Source organism: Triticum aestivum, chromosome 3B (assembly GCF_018294505.1).
Source record: "Triticum aestivum cultivar Chinese Spring chromosome 3B, IWGSC CS RefSeq v2.1, whole genome shotgun sequence".
NCBI classification, from domain to species: Eukaryota; Viridiplantae; Streptophyta; class Magnoliopsida; order Poales; family Poaceae; genus Triticum; species Triticum aestivum.
The window spans coordinates 613067080-613085315 of NC_057801.1; the positions used below are offsets into that span (position 1 = coordinate 613067080).

The 18236-nt window shown below is 37.0% G+C and overlaps 1 long non-coding RNA gene across 5 annotated transcripts; it reads left to right on the plus strand.

Annotated features, from left to right (window-relative positions):
* The first annotated feature begins 799 nt into the window (after positions 1-799).
* LOC123071263 (uncharacterized) lies at positions 800-3908 on the plus strand. Of its 5 annotated transcripts, none has more exons than XR_006434210.1 (8): positions 800-1404; positions 1508-1627; positions 1855-1933; positions 2010-2546; positions 2625-2663; positions 3040-3221; positions 3313-3417; positions 3797-3908. It is a non-coding gene; the product is annotated as an uncharacterized lncRNA (long non-coding RNA). The 5 variants fall into 5 exon arrangements; XR_006434208.1 differs by having other exon boundaries at positions 3313-3395; XR_006434206.1 differs by having other exon boundaries at positions 3040-3417.
* Positions 3909-18236: the final 14328 nt, after the last annotated feature.

The following is an 18236-nucleotide window of genomic DNA, read 5'->3' on the forward strand; positions in this document are numbered from 1 at the left end:
TCCAATGGGTACAGAAGGTTGCAGGGGCCTAAAAGTTTTTTCGTGGATGCCTCTAGTGGTTTGGGGATATATGGAAATATGGGCGAAATAATTAGGTCTGGAGGGTCACGGGGGGGGGGGGGGGGGGGGGGGCACAAGGGTGGGGGGCGCGCCCTACCCCCCTGCGCACACCCTCCGTCCTTGTGGCCACCTCGTGGCTCCTCCGACTTCGTCTCCAAGTCTCCTGGTTGTTTTCTGGTCCAAGAAAAATCATCGCGAAGGTTTCACTCCGTTTGAACTCCATTTGGTATTCCTTTTCTACGAAACTCAAAAACAATGAAAAAAATAGGAACTCACACTGGGCTCTAGGTTAATAGGTTAGTCAAAAAAATACTATAAAATAGCATATTAATGCATATAAAACATCCAAAACAGGTAATATAATAGCATGAAACAATAAAAAATTATAGATACGTTGGATACGTATCAAGTGTCCCCAAGCTTATTTACTGCTCGTCCTCGAGTAGGTAAATGATAAAAATAGAATTTTTGATGTGGAATGCTACTAACGTATTTATCCATGTTATTTTCTTTATTGTGGCATGAATGTTCAGATCTATAAGATTCAAAACAAAAGTTTAATATCTATATCTATACTAGTACTAAAAGAGCAAACATGAATTTACCTAGAGTCACATGAAAAACTATACACAGGATATTCAGAACCCTACGATCAAATCCACTTAAACACATCCTACTGTTCGTATTACGCCAATAAACTGTCACTCAGATCAACAGATCAGATCAAATGTTCTGCCGAGCAGACGCATGCTGTGGTCTGCCAATACCAGGTCCGCGTCCCCTTGATGTCGCGAATCACACCAGCAGAAGCCCCAATTTGCGGATCTATTCCACCCGACGTTGATGAGCTGGTTATGCCCGAGAATTCCTCCGTTCCAAATCCAGTCCTTTCCATCTTCCCATAAGAATTGCCCTGCCTCCTCCATGCAAGCTCAATGCCATCACAATAGACAATACCATGCCGCCCCCACGTGAGCTCAGCGCCGCCGCATTCCTGTATCGCGCCCACGCCTGTCAGAGGCCGCCGTGATGCGAGATCCGCGCTCCCACAATCACGCGTGCCCCGTGCCCTACGTCCCCAGGCTAACTCCTATAATGGATCCCGGGGGGTCCTATCCTCTGGCGCCAAAGGGGACGGCGGCCTGAAGAACGACAAGTCTCAGAGGAGGATGAGCGGCGGGTGTAGTTGGTGCTCAACCGGGAGAGCGCGCACCTATGACTTCAGAGGAAGAAGCAGCGCTCACCGCCACCCTTCACTGCGTCCACCGCCTTCCCCTAGTGGCGCGAGGCGCCTCACCGGCCGGATCCGCTCGATTTGGACACACCGCTACCACATCCCTCGAGGTAACTGGAGTACTAGATTGTGTGTAAACTGCCTCCATGGCTCCACCACGCCCCAGTCTCACGGCGTCAGCTGCGTGAACGCGACCACTATCGATCCATCCAGTTGCAGATGCGCCAGCCTTAACACCATCTCCTTCCACATGCTGGCGTGCTACTCGCGTGGACGCTCGTCACGATCTGGATGTCGCGCCGCCTCAGCAGCCTGACGCCACCCATGAATCAGGTAGTTGCTCTTTTCCCCCTTTATATTCCATACAAGACGTTGCGTTTGCTTTATGTATAAGTACTGTACAATCTAGCATGTTCAAGTTTGATCTCAGCGTATCTTATGTATCATAGGCCTAATTACTTGGCCGTGAAAGTCGACAACAATCATGGAATTAGTGTATTCTCCTTGATGATGTGCTATGACACAACAATGTTACACAGTGAATTGGTACTTTTTTGTAGCAACTGGGTAGTGGACCAATTGAACTGATTTGAGAGGATTGTGCTTTGATTTTCCGACCTCTTGCAGCTTGACGACGAGGTGTGTGCCCCTCCCGGTTTACTTGCCAATGCAATTAACCATGTCGGATTCAGTATAATTTTTAATCCATTTGTAGGAAGAGATGGATCTGCCTCTGTTGCTGGGAGATGGACAATGACTTTTGGTGCTATTTCCTAAATAAGATATACACATGTCTTCACACCGCCATCTCTGTTGCGCCCATAACGCAAGCTCCGGTGGCGCCGCGATGTTGGTCCGCGAAGAGGACACAAACACTATAGCTCTGAACTCCATGGCAGACATTGCTCTCATTCTGTTGCTATTGTTGTGGAGCGCCGAGGGCGCATGTCCCATGGCCGCTGGTTCTCCCAGTCAAGGGACGCAAAATCTGCCACTGTCGTTTCTCTCTGTGCGCTGGTATGTTTTGTGTGTGATTTGGAGTTTGGCAACTAGCATGATGCGAGAAAAAACATCAGTGGATACCTCCCATCAATTGTTGAAAGTTGGTTTGTTACTTTAGACTGACGACTGAATCCACAGGTAATGTTTGCAGTAATAAAATAACAACCTTCATTGCAGGACAAGTTCTACCTGAATCTCATGGTTTGTCTTCACACAATGTTCTCTTAGTTGGTTTGCAGCATGCAGCAAGGTGAGCAACAAATCATCATCGTGAGATTTCTTTTCTAAGTGCTGAAGAAAGCTACTAAGCAAGTTCATGTATGTACAGTAGTTCTAGTTGCTGCTTTTAGAGAAGCTCCAGTTGTAGGTAAGCTACATTGCCAATCTCATCTTACTAAAGTTTTTATTCAACTTCTACATTTTGGACTGTAAATTTCCATTACTATCTCTTCTGCCTTATTTTAGCGAATGTAATTAGTTGCGATGGCGTTCCACAACTCTTTATGTTTTTAGTCTTTTTATTTACTAGCATTTTGTTCCGCTTCGATACTCAAAGAACCACATATGCACTTTGAGACTATTATGCTCAGAATTAGCGAATACCTTAAGACATACTAAAAACATTTTTTTAGCTAGGATAGTTATGAAAAAAGAGACTGTTAATCAGTACTGATATGCATAACATCAATGCTAGAATCTTATTTTTCATTCTATATAATATGAACAACATGATTTTTTTGCAGGTCATAAATTGCTTGGAAAAATGCAACATCGATGCTATCATCCTGACGAGACTATGACCGGTGATGCAGATTATTTTGTATGCTGATGGTGCCATGGCGGCTGCATGCCGGAGGGCTGCATACTCGACGTCTACATCGCCGTCTTCAACAAGGATAAGATCTCCCTCGCTAGTCACGACGAGGTCCGCGCCAGCACTCCCATTCCCATTCTTTCTCCCTCCCTAGGAATTGGGGTTTCTATTGCTTTTTTTTGTTTGGTGTGTACCTCTGCAGTATATGGTGGCGGGCGAGCGGAACTTCTTTCCACTGCTCCTGGAGGCGTCAAGCCCTCTCTAGTGATCGGATGGGAGTGCCAGGTTCAGTCCCATCTTGGCTTTAGTATGTCTCTCTACTTCTATTCTACTGAATATTGTTCTTGGAGCTTCAAAGGCAATTGCTTTACTGGTGAACATGTGTAGGAGGATTTGTGGTTTAGCATTATTAGACCTCTGTAAATGCATGTCTAGGAGGTTTCTTGGAGCTGTAGTGTATTATGTAAGTCCATCAAAGCTATTTGCTTTATTGGTGAACATGTATAGGAGGATTCATTGTTAGACCTCTGTACATACATGTTTGCACTGTCCTATAAAAAGACTCTCCTTTGGTGGTGAGCATAAAAAGGAAGAAAGTTACTACTCACAATAAAATTTAATTGGGTAAACTGTAGAAGCTAACTTTGTTAGAGAAAGGTTCATAACCCACCCTTTCTTTCTTGCAGGATTGAGAAGATTGTGACTTTGAAACCTTTTAGATGTACAGAAAGAAACCAGATTGTGTTTGTACATAATGATGGTGAGAAGATCAAATATATGGTATGGGAAGTGGTTTCACTGATTGTACTTGTACAACAAAAGAGCAGATTGTGTTTCCTTTTAGAAGATAACTTTTGTCGGCAATTGTGTTGCTTGCAAGCAGAATATTTATTGTATTGTGTTGCTTGCAAAAGAGTTTAATATTGTATACGGTGCTACATGTCATAATATTTTTAGTTTCTGTTAGTTCTGTTTATTTGCATCTTGTGCTTTTAGTCCATGGACACATGCAACATATGGAACCACAAACTAGGTGTAATCCGATGTTCCCTTGGTAGAACCTGCTTTGAGAAAATAGTACCAAGTGTTCCAAGCTTTCCACTATCTTTTGGTGATTATTTTGTTGTTCTATAAATAAAGGGAAATTGCACCACACTCATCATGCAATTTGATACAGCTGTGATATATCTTGCACGTTTGAAACCATTATATTGTATGAATACTTCTGCAGGTCATTAGGTAGAGTTGGAGTCGATTGTGTTGTACATCTCTGGCCGACTTGTAGTTTGACTAATGAACTGTTGTATTAATGTGTTTTTGTTAATTGTGTATGGTTGTTCTATTGAGAAGACCACTATGTGCATGTTTGATATGAATATAATTATGTTTTAACTATATGGCTCAAAACTTTTTTTCTATGATTATACGTGTGTTGCATGTGCACGCTTACTAGTTGACATAAAAACAATAATACTTCAAGCATACCAACAAGGCAATTGTGTCTTCTTAAAATAACATGGCCAAAGAAAGCTTATCCCTACAAAATCATATAGTATGGCTATGCTCCATCTTCATCACACAAAATATTCAAATCATGCACAACCTCGGTTTCAGCCAAGCAATTGTTTCATACTTTAGTATTCTCAAACTTTTTCAACTTTCACGCAATACATGAGCGTGAGCCATGGACATAACACTATAGGTGGAATAGAATATGGTGGTTGTGGAGAAGACAAAAAGAGGGAGATAGTATCACATCAACTAGGCGTATCTGCGGGCTATGGAGATGCCCATCAATAGATATCAATGTGAGTGAGTAGGGATTGCCATGCAACGGATGCGAGCTATAAGCTTATGAAAGCTCAAAAAGAAAATTAAGTGTGTGCGCATCCAATTTGCTTGCTCATGAAGACTTAGGGCAATTTGAGAAAGCCCATCGTTGGAATATACAAGCCAAGTACTATAATGTAAAATTCTCACTAGTATATGAAAGTGACAAAATAGGAGACTCTCTCTCATGAAGATCATGGTGCTACTTTGAAGCACAAGTGTGGAAAAAGGATAGTAACATTGCCCTTTCTCTACTTTTCTCTCATTTTTATCTTTTTTGGGGCCTTCTTTATTTTGGCCTTTTTCTCTTTTTTTATTTCCTCACATGGAATAATGCTCTAATAATGATGACCATCACACTTCTATCTACTTACAACTCGATACTTAGAACAAAATACGAATCTATATGAATGCCTCCGGTGGTGTACCGAGATATGCAATGAATCAAGAGTGACATGTATGAAAGAATTATGAAAGGTGGCTTTGCCACAAATACGATGTCAACTACATGATCATGCAAAGCAATATGGCAATGATGAAGTGTGTCATAATAAACGGAACGGTGGAAAGTTGCATGGCAATATATCTCGGAATGGATATGGAAATGCCATAATAGGTAGGTATGGTGGCTGTTTTGAGGAAGGTATATGCTGGGTGTATGGTACCGGTGAAAGTTGCGTGGCACAAGAGAGGCTAGCAATGGTGGAAGGGTGAGAGTGCGTACAATCCATGGACTCAACATTAGTCATAAAGAACTCACATACTTATTGCAAAAATCCATTAGTCATCGAAACAAAGCACTACGCGCATGCTCTTGGGGGAAGGGTTGGTAGGAGTTAACCATCGCGTGATCCCGACCCCCACAAAAAGGATGACAATCAATAAATACCTCATGATTTAACTTCGTTACATAACGGTTCATCATATGTGCATGCTATGGGAATCACAAACCCCAACACAAGTATTTCTCAAATTCACAATTACTCACTAGCATGACTCTAATATCATCATCCTCATATCTCAAAACAATCATAAGGAATCAAACTTCTCATAGTATTCAATGCACTTTATATGAAAGTTTTTATTATATCCCTCTTGGATGCCTATCATATTAGGACTAAATTTATAACCAAAAAAAATTACGATGTTGTTTAAAGACTCTCAAAATAATATAAGTGAAGCATGAGAGTTCATCAATTTCTATAAAATAAAACCACCGCCGTGCTCTAAAAAGATATAAGTGAAGCACTAGAACAAAATTGCCTAGCTCAAAAGATATAAGTGAAACACATAGAGTATTCTAATAAATCACGATTCATGCGTGTCCCTCTCAAAAGGTGTGTACAGCAAGGATTATTGTGGCAAACTAAAAACAAAGACTCAAATCATACAAGACGCTCCAAGCAAAACACATACCATGTGGTGAATAAAAATATAGCCTCAAGTAAAGTTACCGATAGACGAAGACGAAAGAGGGGATGCCTTCCGGGGCATCCCCAAGCTTAAGCTCTTGGTTGTCCTTGAATATTATCTTGGGGTGCCTTGGGAATACCCCATCTTAGGCTCTTACCACTCCTTATTTCATAGTCCATCAAATCCTTACCCAAAACTTGAAAACTTCACAACACAAAACTCAACAAAAAATCTCATAAGTTCCGTTAGTATAACAAAATAAATCACCACTTTATGGTACTGTTGTGAACTCATTCTTCATTTATATTGGTGTAATATCTACTGTATTCCAACTTTTCCATGGTTCATACCCCCCGATACTACCCATAGATTCATCAAAATAAGCAAACAACACATAGAAAACAGAATCTGTCAAAAACAGAACAGTGTGTAGCAATCTGTAACTCTCGGATACTTCTGTAACTCCAAAAATTCTGAAAAATTAGGACAACCTGGGCAATTTGTGTACCAATCCAGTGAAAAAGGAATCAGATCAAAAGCACACTTCTGTGAATTACAAAAATTATTTTCCTGGGCACAAAAGTTTCTGTTTCTCAGCAAGATTAAAACAACTATCACCGTAAGCCATCCCAAAGGTCTTACTTGGCACAAACACTAATTAAAACACAAAAAAACATCTAACCAGAGGCTATATGATTTATTGATTGCAAAATAGCAAGGAAAACAATTGGGTTGTCTTCCAACAAGCGCTTCTCTTTAAAGCCTTTTAGCTAGGCATTGATAATTTCAATGATGCTCACATAAAAAAGAGAAGAATTGAAACACAAAGAGAGCATCATAAAACACGTTACAAACACATCTAAGTCTAACATACTTCCTATGCATAGGCATTTTATAAGCAAACAAATTATCAAGGCAAGCAAAACTAGCATATGCAAGGAAGAAGAAAGAGACGATAGCAATCTCAACATGAAGAGAGGTAATTTAGCAACATGAAATTTTATACAACCATATTTTCCTCTCTCATAGCTATCACATAAAATATTCTCAACACGATCCACATGCATGTGAAGTTGACACTTTTCCAAAATAGTGGGATTAACATTAACTAAAGTCATGACCTCTCCAAACCCACTTTTATCAAAAATTTCAAAAGATTGAACATTCTCCAAATATGTGGGATCTAAAGTTGACACTCTTCCAAACCTATTTTTAATATTATTTCAACCACTATTATCAATCTCATATTCATCATGGGGTTTAAACAATTTTCAAGATCATAAGAAGAATCACCCCATTCATGGTCATTGCAACAAGTAGTGGACATAGCAGAACTAGCATCCCCAAGCTTAGGGTTTTCCATATCATTAACACAATTGACATTAATGGAATTTATAATAACATCATTGCAATCATGCTTTTCATACAAGGCACTATCGTGAATCACTTTATAATTTTCTTCTTGCAACACTTCATCACAAAATTCAGATTCACGAATTTCAAGAAAACCTTCATAAAGATAATCTAGTGCCCTCAACTCACTAGCAATTGGTTAATCATAATTGGATCTCTTAAAAAGATTAGCAAGTGTATGAGGATCCATAAAATTTTTGCTTTCTGATTTTAAATAAATACACAATTATACCAAGCAAACGAACAAACAATCCAAATAATACATAAGGGCAAACGAAAAGATGAATGGAAGAAGGGCAAAGAAAAAGGGTGAATCTTTTCGAGAATCATTTTAGAAGTGCGGGAGAGGAAAATGAGAGGCGAATGGCGAATAATGTAATGCAAGAGATGAGAGTTTATGATGGGTACTTGGTATGTCTTGACTTGGTGTAGATCTCCCTGACAACGGCGCCAAAAATTCTTCCTGCTACTTCTTGAGCTTGCGTTGGTTTTTCCCTTGAAGAGGAAAGGGTGATGCAGCAAAGTAGAGATAAGTTTTTGCCTCAGTTTGAGAACCAAGATATCAATCCAGTAGGAGACAACGCATAAATCACCGAATACCTGCACAAACAATCAAACAACTTGCACCCAACACGATAAAGGGGTTGTCAATCCCTTCACGGTTACATGCAAAAGTGAGATCTAGTAGAGATAGATAAACGATAAAGTAAATATTTTTGGTATTTTTGGTTTATAGATCGGAAAGTAAAAGATTGTAAAATAGTAGACCGGGAACTTATATGATGAAAATAGACCCGAAAGCCATAGGTTTCACTAGAGGCTTCTCTCAAGATAGCAAATAATACGGTAGGTGAACAAATTACTGCCGAGAAATTGATAGAAAAGCACAAAGTTATGATGATATCTAAGGCAATGATCATGAATATAGGCATCATGTCAGTATCAAGTAGACTGAAACGATTCTACATCTACTACTATTACTCCACACTTCGACTACTATCCAGCATGCATCTAAAGTATTAAGTTCATAAAGAACGGAGTAACGCATTAAGTAAGATGACATGATGTAGAGGAATTAACCCAAGCAATATGATAAAAAACATCTTTTTATCCTTGATGGCAACAATAGAATCGTGTCTTGCTGCCCCTACTATCACTGGAAAAGGACACTGCAAGATTGAACCCAAAGCTAATCACTTCTCCCATTGCAAGAAAAACCAATCTAGTTGGCCAAACCAAACCAATAGTTCGAAGAGAATTACAAAGATATCAAATCATGCATATAAGAATTCAGAGAAGATTCAAATAATATTCATAGATAAGCTGACCATAAACCCAAAATTCATCGGATCTCGGCAAACACATCGCAAAAAGGTATTACATCAAATAGATCTCCAAGAACATCGAGGAGCACATGGTATTGAGAATCAAAGAGAGAGAAGAAGCCATCTAGCTACTAGCTATGGACCCGTAGGTCTGTGGTAAACTACTCACGCTTCATCAGAAGGGCAATAGAGTTATCTAGAAGCCCTCCATGATCGAATCCCCCTCCGGCAGGGCGCCGGAAAAGGTCCCTAGATGGGATCCAATGGGTACAGAAGGTTGCAGGGGCCTAAAAGTTTTTTCGTGGATGCCTCTAGTGGTTTGGGGATATATGGAAATATGGGCGAAATAATTAGGTCTGGAGGGTCACGGGGGGGGGGGGGGCACAAGGGTGGGGGGGCGCGCCCTACCCCCCTGCGCACACCCTCCGTCCTTGTGGCCACCTCGTGGCTCCTCCGACTTCGTCTCCAAGTCTCCTGGTTGTTTTCTGGTCCAAGAAAAATCATCGCGAAGGTTTCACTCCGTTTGAACTCCATTTGGTATTCCTTTTCTACGAAACTCAAAAACAATGAAAAAAATAGGAACTCACACTGGGCTCTAGGTTAATAGGTTAGTCAAAAAAATACTATAAAATAGCATATTAATGCATATAAAACATCCAAAACAGGTAATATAATAGCATGAAACAATAAAAAATTATAGATACGTTGGATACGTATCAAGTGTCCCCAAGCTTATTTACTGCTCGTCCTCGAGTAGGTAAATGATAAAAATAGAATTTTTGATGTGGAATGCTACCTAACGTATTTATCCATGTTATTTTCTTTATTGTGGCATGAATGTTCAGATCTATAAGATTCAAAACAAAAGTTTAATATCTATATCTATACTAGTACTAAAAGAGCAAACATGAATTTACCTAGAGTCACATGAAAAACTATACACAGGATATTCAGAACCCTACGATCAAATCCACTTAAACACATCCTACTGTTCGTATTACGCCAATGAACTGTCACTCAGATCAACAGATCAGATCAAATGTTCTGCCGAGCAGACGCATGATGTGGTCTGCCAATACCAGGTCCGCGTCCCCTTGATGTCGCGAATCACACCAGCAGAAGCCCCAATCAAATGTTCCGACTTGATGTCACGAGGGTCACGGGGGGCCCACAAGGGTGGGGCGCGCCCTACCCCATGGGCACACTCTCCGTCCTGGTGGCCACCTCGTGGCTCCTCTGACTTCATCTCCAAGTCTCCTGGTTGTCTTCTGGTCCAAGAAAAATCATCTCAAAGGTTTCATTCTGTTTGGACTCCGTTTGGTATTCTTTTTCTATGGAACTCAAAAACAAGGAAAAATAAGGAATTGGCACTAGGCTCTAGGTTAATAGGTTAGTCCCAAAAATAGTATAAATAGCATATTAATGCATATAAAACATCCAAAACAGATAATGTAATAGCATGGAACAATCAAAAAATATAGATACATTGGAGATGTATCACCCTGCCTCGCGTCTTGGCCCGCGATGGGCTCTACCCGAGCACGGCCTTCACGCATAGCCTCGGGTGAAGACCGTGGAGATCACCCAGGCCCACCTCTTCTTCATCGTCACAAGCGATGGTGTGTTCAAGTTCCTCTCCAGCCAGGAAGTGCACACACTCTTGTCCTCTTCCTAATTTCTTTCATCCTTTCAATGCCCTGCTCCTTCTCTGAACTTCTGATCTTTGTTTGTGCAGATTTTGTTCTGTACGCCTACAAGGTGTTTGATAAAAATCCCAGAAGGCTGGCAAGGGAGGATTAGTCTATGCAAGCCACGTGATTTCATTCTTCAAAATACAAGTTCCAGTCAATCATAACAAGTTTATTTCGAGATTAATAAGGATCCCATAGGTGAATAAAAGTATAAAGAAACAAGGAATATCCAGTCAAATCATTAGTTCCAATCAATCATAACAAGAATCGATGAAGTAGATATTTACTTCTATTTATGGGGCTCTCTACCCTACAGAATTCTTCATGATGATTTTACCCATAGATTAGCATTTGGTAACTTGATTTTCTTCCTTGTTTTATAAGACTATAGGAGACATGAAATTTTGTATATTTTATTTTGCCGTGAGGTTATTTTTAGGTTTGCTTGTGTTCTCCTTTATCCTTTTCAAACGCGGGTAGGAAAAGAAAACTGAATCATGTTCACTAAAATGCTTGCTTTGTAGGCTGTTGTTTTCATGTAGCGGTGTATTTGAGTGTATACTTACCTGACTTCATATACTAATTCATCTTTTGTTTATCGCTAGAACTGTTGTCAGTGCCAAATGTGCAAATGGTATTAAGTTCATACAGTGAGCTATGCCTGATAGTTATTGGTGTCATTCCCCTCTTGCAATCATTGTTCTCCTATTTGTAGGAGCTTTGTTAAGGTTGCTCACCAATGAGATGGACGTGTTTTTGTCCTGGGTACTTGCATGATGGAAGAAGAAATTGGGTATTCCTAAATGTACTACTGCAGATCAAAGGCGAACTCATCCCAGTTTCTTACTTCAATATCAGGTTATGTGAGGAGGTGAGAATAATAATAATTGGATAAACATTGTTTGAGATCCACCTGACTCATCCCGTGTTTTTGCAAGGTTTGCCTCATGCTATTTATATTTTGTGCTTGCGTGTAAACAAGTTGGCGGCTTAATTGACCCAGGTTTTGTAACATATCAATGGTGAGCGATGGCATATACTGATCTGGTCGTTTTGGTTTTGCTAGACCATGATTGTTATTAAACATGTATGTACAGTTATATTCTTTTACGGATGCAATTTGGTAGTTTTTATTCCATTTGATGTATTATCTAAAAATTTCTCATTACCCTAATCTTTTAATTCCATTTGAAGGCGGATTTGATTTTGTCTTGGGTGTAACAAGGAATAAGGGTCATTTTATGTTCTGGGCTAATCACAAAAAAAGATGCCACTGAAAATATTGGATCTATGTGAGGAAAAGGTCGGATCACTTCATATTCTTTGCTTTCATTTAGTTGTCAATTTTTTGGATTGCTTCTAAAAGAAACTATATTACTGTAAACTGTCACTATCCATTGTAAGAGTTTACATGGTTAGGTGATATGACCAGTTTGTTTTATAGTCTCAGTTTGTTTGTGCATTAACTTACATCTTCTAATTTCTACTGACTTCCACTTAATTTAATTTCTATTGTATAAGTAATGGCGCTAAGATACACTGCATGCAAAAATGCTCATGTTGTTGTAACTTGTTATGTTAGTTTGTGTATCTCTGTTAGTATTTTGTCGGCCGGCCATATTTATTTGCATTAGTTCTTCTGAAGGCAACCTTCCAGTTAGGTGATGCTTGCTATTTAGTTGCTTCAGTTCACTTGTGAAAATGATTGTGATTCTATTCATTTCTTTCTTTTGTAGAGAGCATTTGTACTGGTGGGTTTGATTTGTTAATCCAGTGGGTACAGCCTGGTGGAACCATGCAAATGGTGATCTTCGTTTCTCAGGTACATTTACTACACCATCTTAATTTGCTAATTGTTCCTACTATCTGTGTGGTCCATCATGTCCCCGACTTTACACAAATTGCAGGATGTATGAGCGCTTAGCAAACTTGCTTTGGTATGCTATATGAAGCTTTCATACAACACCATCATAAATCGTGAGGGCCTGATGAACATCCACATGCCGGCATACAAGAACTCCATGGATAAGGGCGTCTCCACCTGTCATGATCTCCTACATCAGCTGGAACGGGCTCAAGATGCATGTCAACGAAGACCTTGTCCCTGGATACCTCAAGAGCACGCTCAAATTACAGGTAGAAAAGAGTGGGAAACAATTGGAAACTGAAATTTATTAGTTGGATTCTCCAGATGTTCATATGCTCATTGCCTTTATCGCATCTTAACTATAGGGCTTCAGACTGGGAGGTCATTGACAGGGTCACCACCCCTGCATGATCTGACTACACACTCGGTCAAGGCTTCTATTCTTGTCGGCCTTGACATGGTAAGCAGACAATACTTGCTTATTTGTGCTTGCAACAATGTTGCTTGATGAGTTGATGTCGATCATGATGCGATGTTGCAGCTCATGGCGCCTAACAACTACCAGCAGTTTATCAACATCATGATTGGGCATGTCAACAGTAACGTGATCCCCATGAGCAAGATCGACGACGCCATCACCTAGATCCCGTGTGTCAAGTTCTCTATGGGCCTCTTCGGGAATCCCCACGCCGACCCTGCCTTGGCTTGGCTGAGCAGCTAGGAAAGCAGGTGCCGAACAAACTCTGATGCTGAATTTGGTTGGCATGGTAATTCTAAAACTCTAGAGTTTGTACTTCCTGCTCAATTTGGAATGCATGAGCACAAATATATGGCGAGGGAGGCAGTGAGAAAGTCGCTGGTGCTCTTGAAGAATGGCAAGATGCCGAGCGATGCGCCGCTGCTACAGCTGCCCAAGACGCTGGGCAAGGTGACGCTGCTACCGCTGCCCAAGAAGATGTCGAGCACAAATGATGCTTTGATCTGTGTGCAGTTTAATTGTTTATTTCTTAGTTGGTGGAGATCATTTTTGTTAATTGTATTGACATGACTCATGTCCTTTCTGTCAAGAGATTGTTATTGTAGTTGCCTATTTAGTGTTATCTACCATTTTTAAATCTTCTGCAGCATACCATGTGCAGTACTATACTCTCTTTTTATGCAAAGGAACTATGCAGGACTTCGAGAGGATTAACATTTCCAAAATCTATTATTGAAATATATGCTCTTTTTGAATTACAAATGCCTACCAAAGGTGTTATTTTCTTGCATCCTAACCTTTTAAGATAATAATGTTCAGATGATATAGAGTTTTAGAACTTGCAAGAGGAAGCTTATGATGCAACATCATGGGCATGTGCTTTCGAGCAATATTTGAAAAAGGATATGACATTTTTTGTTTCCATTTGCAACACGACTTACTCTGACCAATCCTATTACTATTATGTTCATGAGATTTCCACTAAAGTTTTTACTATGATTTAGATAGTTTGAATTTTGCAAGCAGTCCTTTCTAAGGATATGCTCATCTGTAACAATTGGAGAGGAACATTACTATATGTGTAAATCAAAATGAGTCAATTACACCAGTGGTGCTAGAACTTGGCGTGAACGGTCATTTTGGTGCTGGAACTTGCGGCATACATTGAACAAGTGTAAAAACTTGGCTCGGGCATGCCAATATAGTGCAAATCGAGTTTGGATACGGAAGTATCGCTCACTAGGCTCGCATGTGTGGTGCGGGTTCCGCGGTCAGTAACTGGAAGGCAGGAAGGAGGTTGTGTGGCCTGTTTTTTCGCATAAACCTCGATTTTTTTATTTCTCACACAAAATCCCTTGTTGATGTTGGCATTTCCAATTTTTCGCCTCTATGACCAATAAGTCCCGCCTATCAGGGCAGTATTTAAAATTAGAACGAAAAATATAAGCCTCGGGTCTCAAACAAGCAACCATGGCTAGCACACAACAGAACTTAAACACTCAACCCATTACGTCTTGACGTCCTCATTACATTTTTTTAGCAACTGACATCCTCATTAAATAACTCAAAGTTCAATGTAGAAGAATAAAGTCGCTCCTGGAGCTGAAATGTGCTGCCAATCACTGCAGCCCATTCGCACCTGTATTTTTTATAAATTCGTAAATGTATGTAAATTCTAATCTCAATAATAAAAATATGGTTTAATTATTCTTGAATTATAAATATTATGAATACAAACGAAATAAATTACTTTTCAAAATTGTTCACATAATATTTAAAACTATGAATATATTTAAAATAATATTTATGAAATATTAAAGTATCTTCATAGTTTAAAATATTCATATAATTTAATTATAAATTTTAAAAATATTCATGTAATAATATGCATATTGAAGAGAAAATATTAAATTATTTAGATATTTTCTGTATATTTCAGTACATGCTTATATAAGTTTAAAAATGTTCAGAGTTTAAAAATATATATTAATTGATGTAGTATATAAAAGTGTTCATGCTTTAAGAATTTTTTATTGTGTTAAAATGTGTTCGCGTGTTTGAATAAACTTGTGTGTTTTCCTAAAATTAAATAAATACACCCTCGGTTTTTGGATGAAGATACATTTAGGAATGAAGGTGGTACATTTATATCCTTTAAATCTTATAACGGAATGCAGTGCATCCCATTTTGCACTATTACTTTTTAGAAGTTTATAAAATATATGTAAATTTCAATTATATATCATAAATAATATATATAATATAATATATATGAAATACAATTATACACTTATTAATTAAAAAATTATGCATATAATTATATTATAAATTACAAAATTATTCACGTAATAATTTACATAATTACCATAAACATAAAATATACTTTCGTATATTTATATATATAACCTCTACCTAATATTAAAGGGAGGATTGTTTCTCCATTTATTTTCGTTTACGCTCGGACCAAAATAAGTTTTCGTCCGTCATCACGATTTCTCGTTCGGGAGTTATCTCTAGGAATGCTACCACCGGGCTAAACAAGACTTTGAATTACTTTTCAAAATTGTTCACATATTATTTAAAACTATGCATATATATAAAATAATATTTATGAAATATTAAAATATCTTCATAGCTTAAAATATTCATATAATTTAATTATAAATTTAAAAAGTATTCACATAATAATATGCATATTGAATAGAAAATATTAAATTATTTAGATATTTTCTGTATATTTCAGTACATGCTTATATAAGTTTAAAAATGTTCAGAGTTTAAAAATATATATTAATTGATGTAGTATATAAAAGTGTTCATGCTTTAAGAATTTTTTATTGTGTTAAAATGTGTTCGCGTGTTTGAATAAACTTGTGTGTTTTCTTAAATTTAAATAAATACACCCTCAGTTTTTGGATGAAGATACATTTAGGAATGAAGGTGGTACATTTATATCCTTTAAATTACTTTTTAGAAGTTTATAAAATATATGTAAATTTCAATTATATATCATAAATAATATGTATAATATAATATATATATATATGAAATAGAATTATACATTTATTAATTAATTTTTTGCATATAATTATATTATAAATTACAAAATTATTCACGTAATAATTTACATAATTACCATAAACATAAAATATACTTTCGTATATTTATATATATAACCTCTACCTAATATTAAAGGGAGGATTGTTTCTCCACTTTTTTTCGTTTATGCTGGGACCAAAATAAGTTTTCGTCCGTCATCATGATTTCTCGTTCGGGAGTTATCTCTAGGAATGCTACCACCGGGCTAAACAAGACTTTGAATTACTTTTCAAAATTGTTCACATATTATTTAAATCTATGCATATATTTAAAATAATATTTATGAAATATTAAAATATCTTCATAGCTTAAAATATTCATATAATTTAATTATAAATTTAATAAATATTCATATAATAATATGCATATTGAATAGAAAATAGAAAATATTAAACTATTTAGATATTTTCCGTATATTTCAGTACATGCTTATATAAGTTTAAAAATGTTCAGAGTTTAAAAAAATATTAATTGATGTAGTATATAAAAGTGCTCATGCTTTAAGAATTTTTTATTGTGTTAAAATGTGTTCACGTGTTTGAATAAACTTGTGTGTTTTCTTAAAATTAAGTAAATACACCCTCAGTTTTTGAATGAAGATACATTTAGGAATGAAGGTGGTACATTTATATCCTTTAAATCTTATAACAGAATGCAGTGCATCCCATTTTGCACTATTACTTTTTAGAAGTTTATAAAATATATGTAACTTATAATTGTATATCATAAATAATATATATAATATCATATATATGAAATAAAATTATACACTTATTAATTAAAAAATTATGCATATAATTATATTATAAATTACAAAAGTATTCACGTAATAATTTACATAATTACCAAAAACATAAAATATACTTTCGTATATTTATATATATAATCTCTACTCTCTACCTAATATTAAAGGTAGGATTGTTTATCCAAACTTTTTCGTTTACGCTGGGACCAAAATAAGTTTTCGTCCGTCATCACGATATCTTGTTTGGGAGTTATCTCGATCTCCTGATTTGTTTCAGTAAAAAAAAACATAGGATGCACAGAGCCGTCTTGGGGCGGCCCATTAGTGTACCAACTACCTGCGCCAGTGAAAATGTCCAAGGGAAAAATTACGAAAAACCCTATTGGACGGTCGTTGCGGCAAAGAGTCGGGGTGCAGCACAGGTCTCGACCGAGCCGGGCCAGTCCATTTAAAAGACAAGCGTGCGTTGCATCCATCATGGTTTTAGAAACCTTCTGGAAAGTTCCAGCCGGTTTTCCCGGCTTTGGGAACCTTCTAGAAGGTTCCTGAATCGGATTTTTACTGTTTTTGTTTTGGTTTTCTTTTTTTCCTGTTTCCTTTTCTTTTCCATTCTTTTTTGTTTTCCTTTTTTTGTTTTCCTTTCCTTTTGCCATTTTTATTCCTTTTTTTCACTTTTTCTTTTCTTTTAGCTCCTTTTTTATTTTATTTTCATTTTCAAGTTTATTTTTTATTTTTTAACCAATTTTCAGAAATTTAAAAATGTTTCTATTTCTTAGATTTTGTACATATTTTTAAAATGTTCCTATTTTGCAATTATTTTTACCAAATTCCAGAAGAATTAGGATTTCAAATATTTGTTCGCTTCTTATAAAAAATGTTCCAAAAATTTCTATACAGAATTTACAATTTTAAAAGTTTCAAGTTTTAAAAAAAATCAGAAAATGTTCCCAGTTGCAAAATTTGTTCACAAATTTAAATAATGTTCATGTTTTGAAAATATATTTGCAAATTGAAAAAATGTTCTTGAATTTTAATAAATGTCCCTACTTTCAAAATTTGTTCACAAATTTAAATAATGTTCATGTTTTTAAAATATATTTTGCAAATTCAAAAAATATTCGGGATTTTCAATAAATGTTCCCACTTTCAAATTTATCTCAACAATTTTAAAAATGTTTGGAACACACTTTCAAAATTTGTTTGAAAATCTAAAAAATATACATATTTCCGAACAATTTTTAAAAGTGTACCTTCTTTCAAATTTT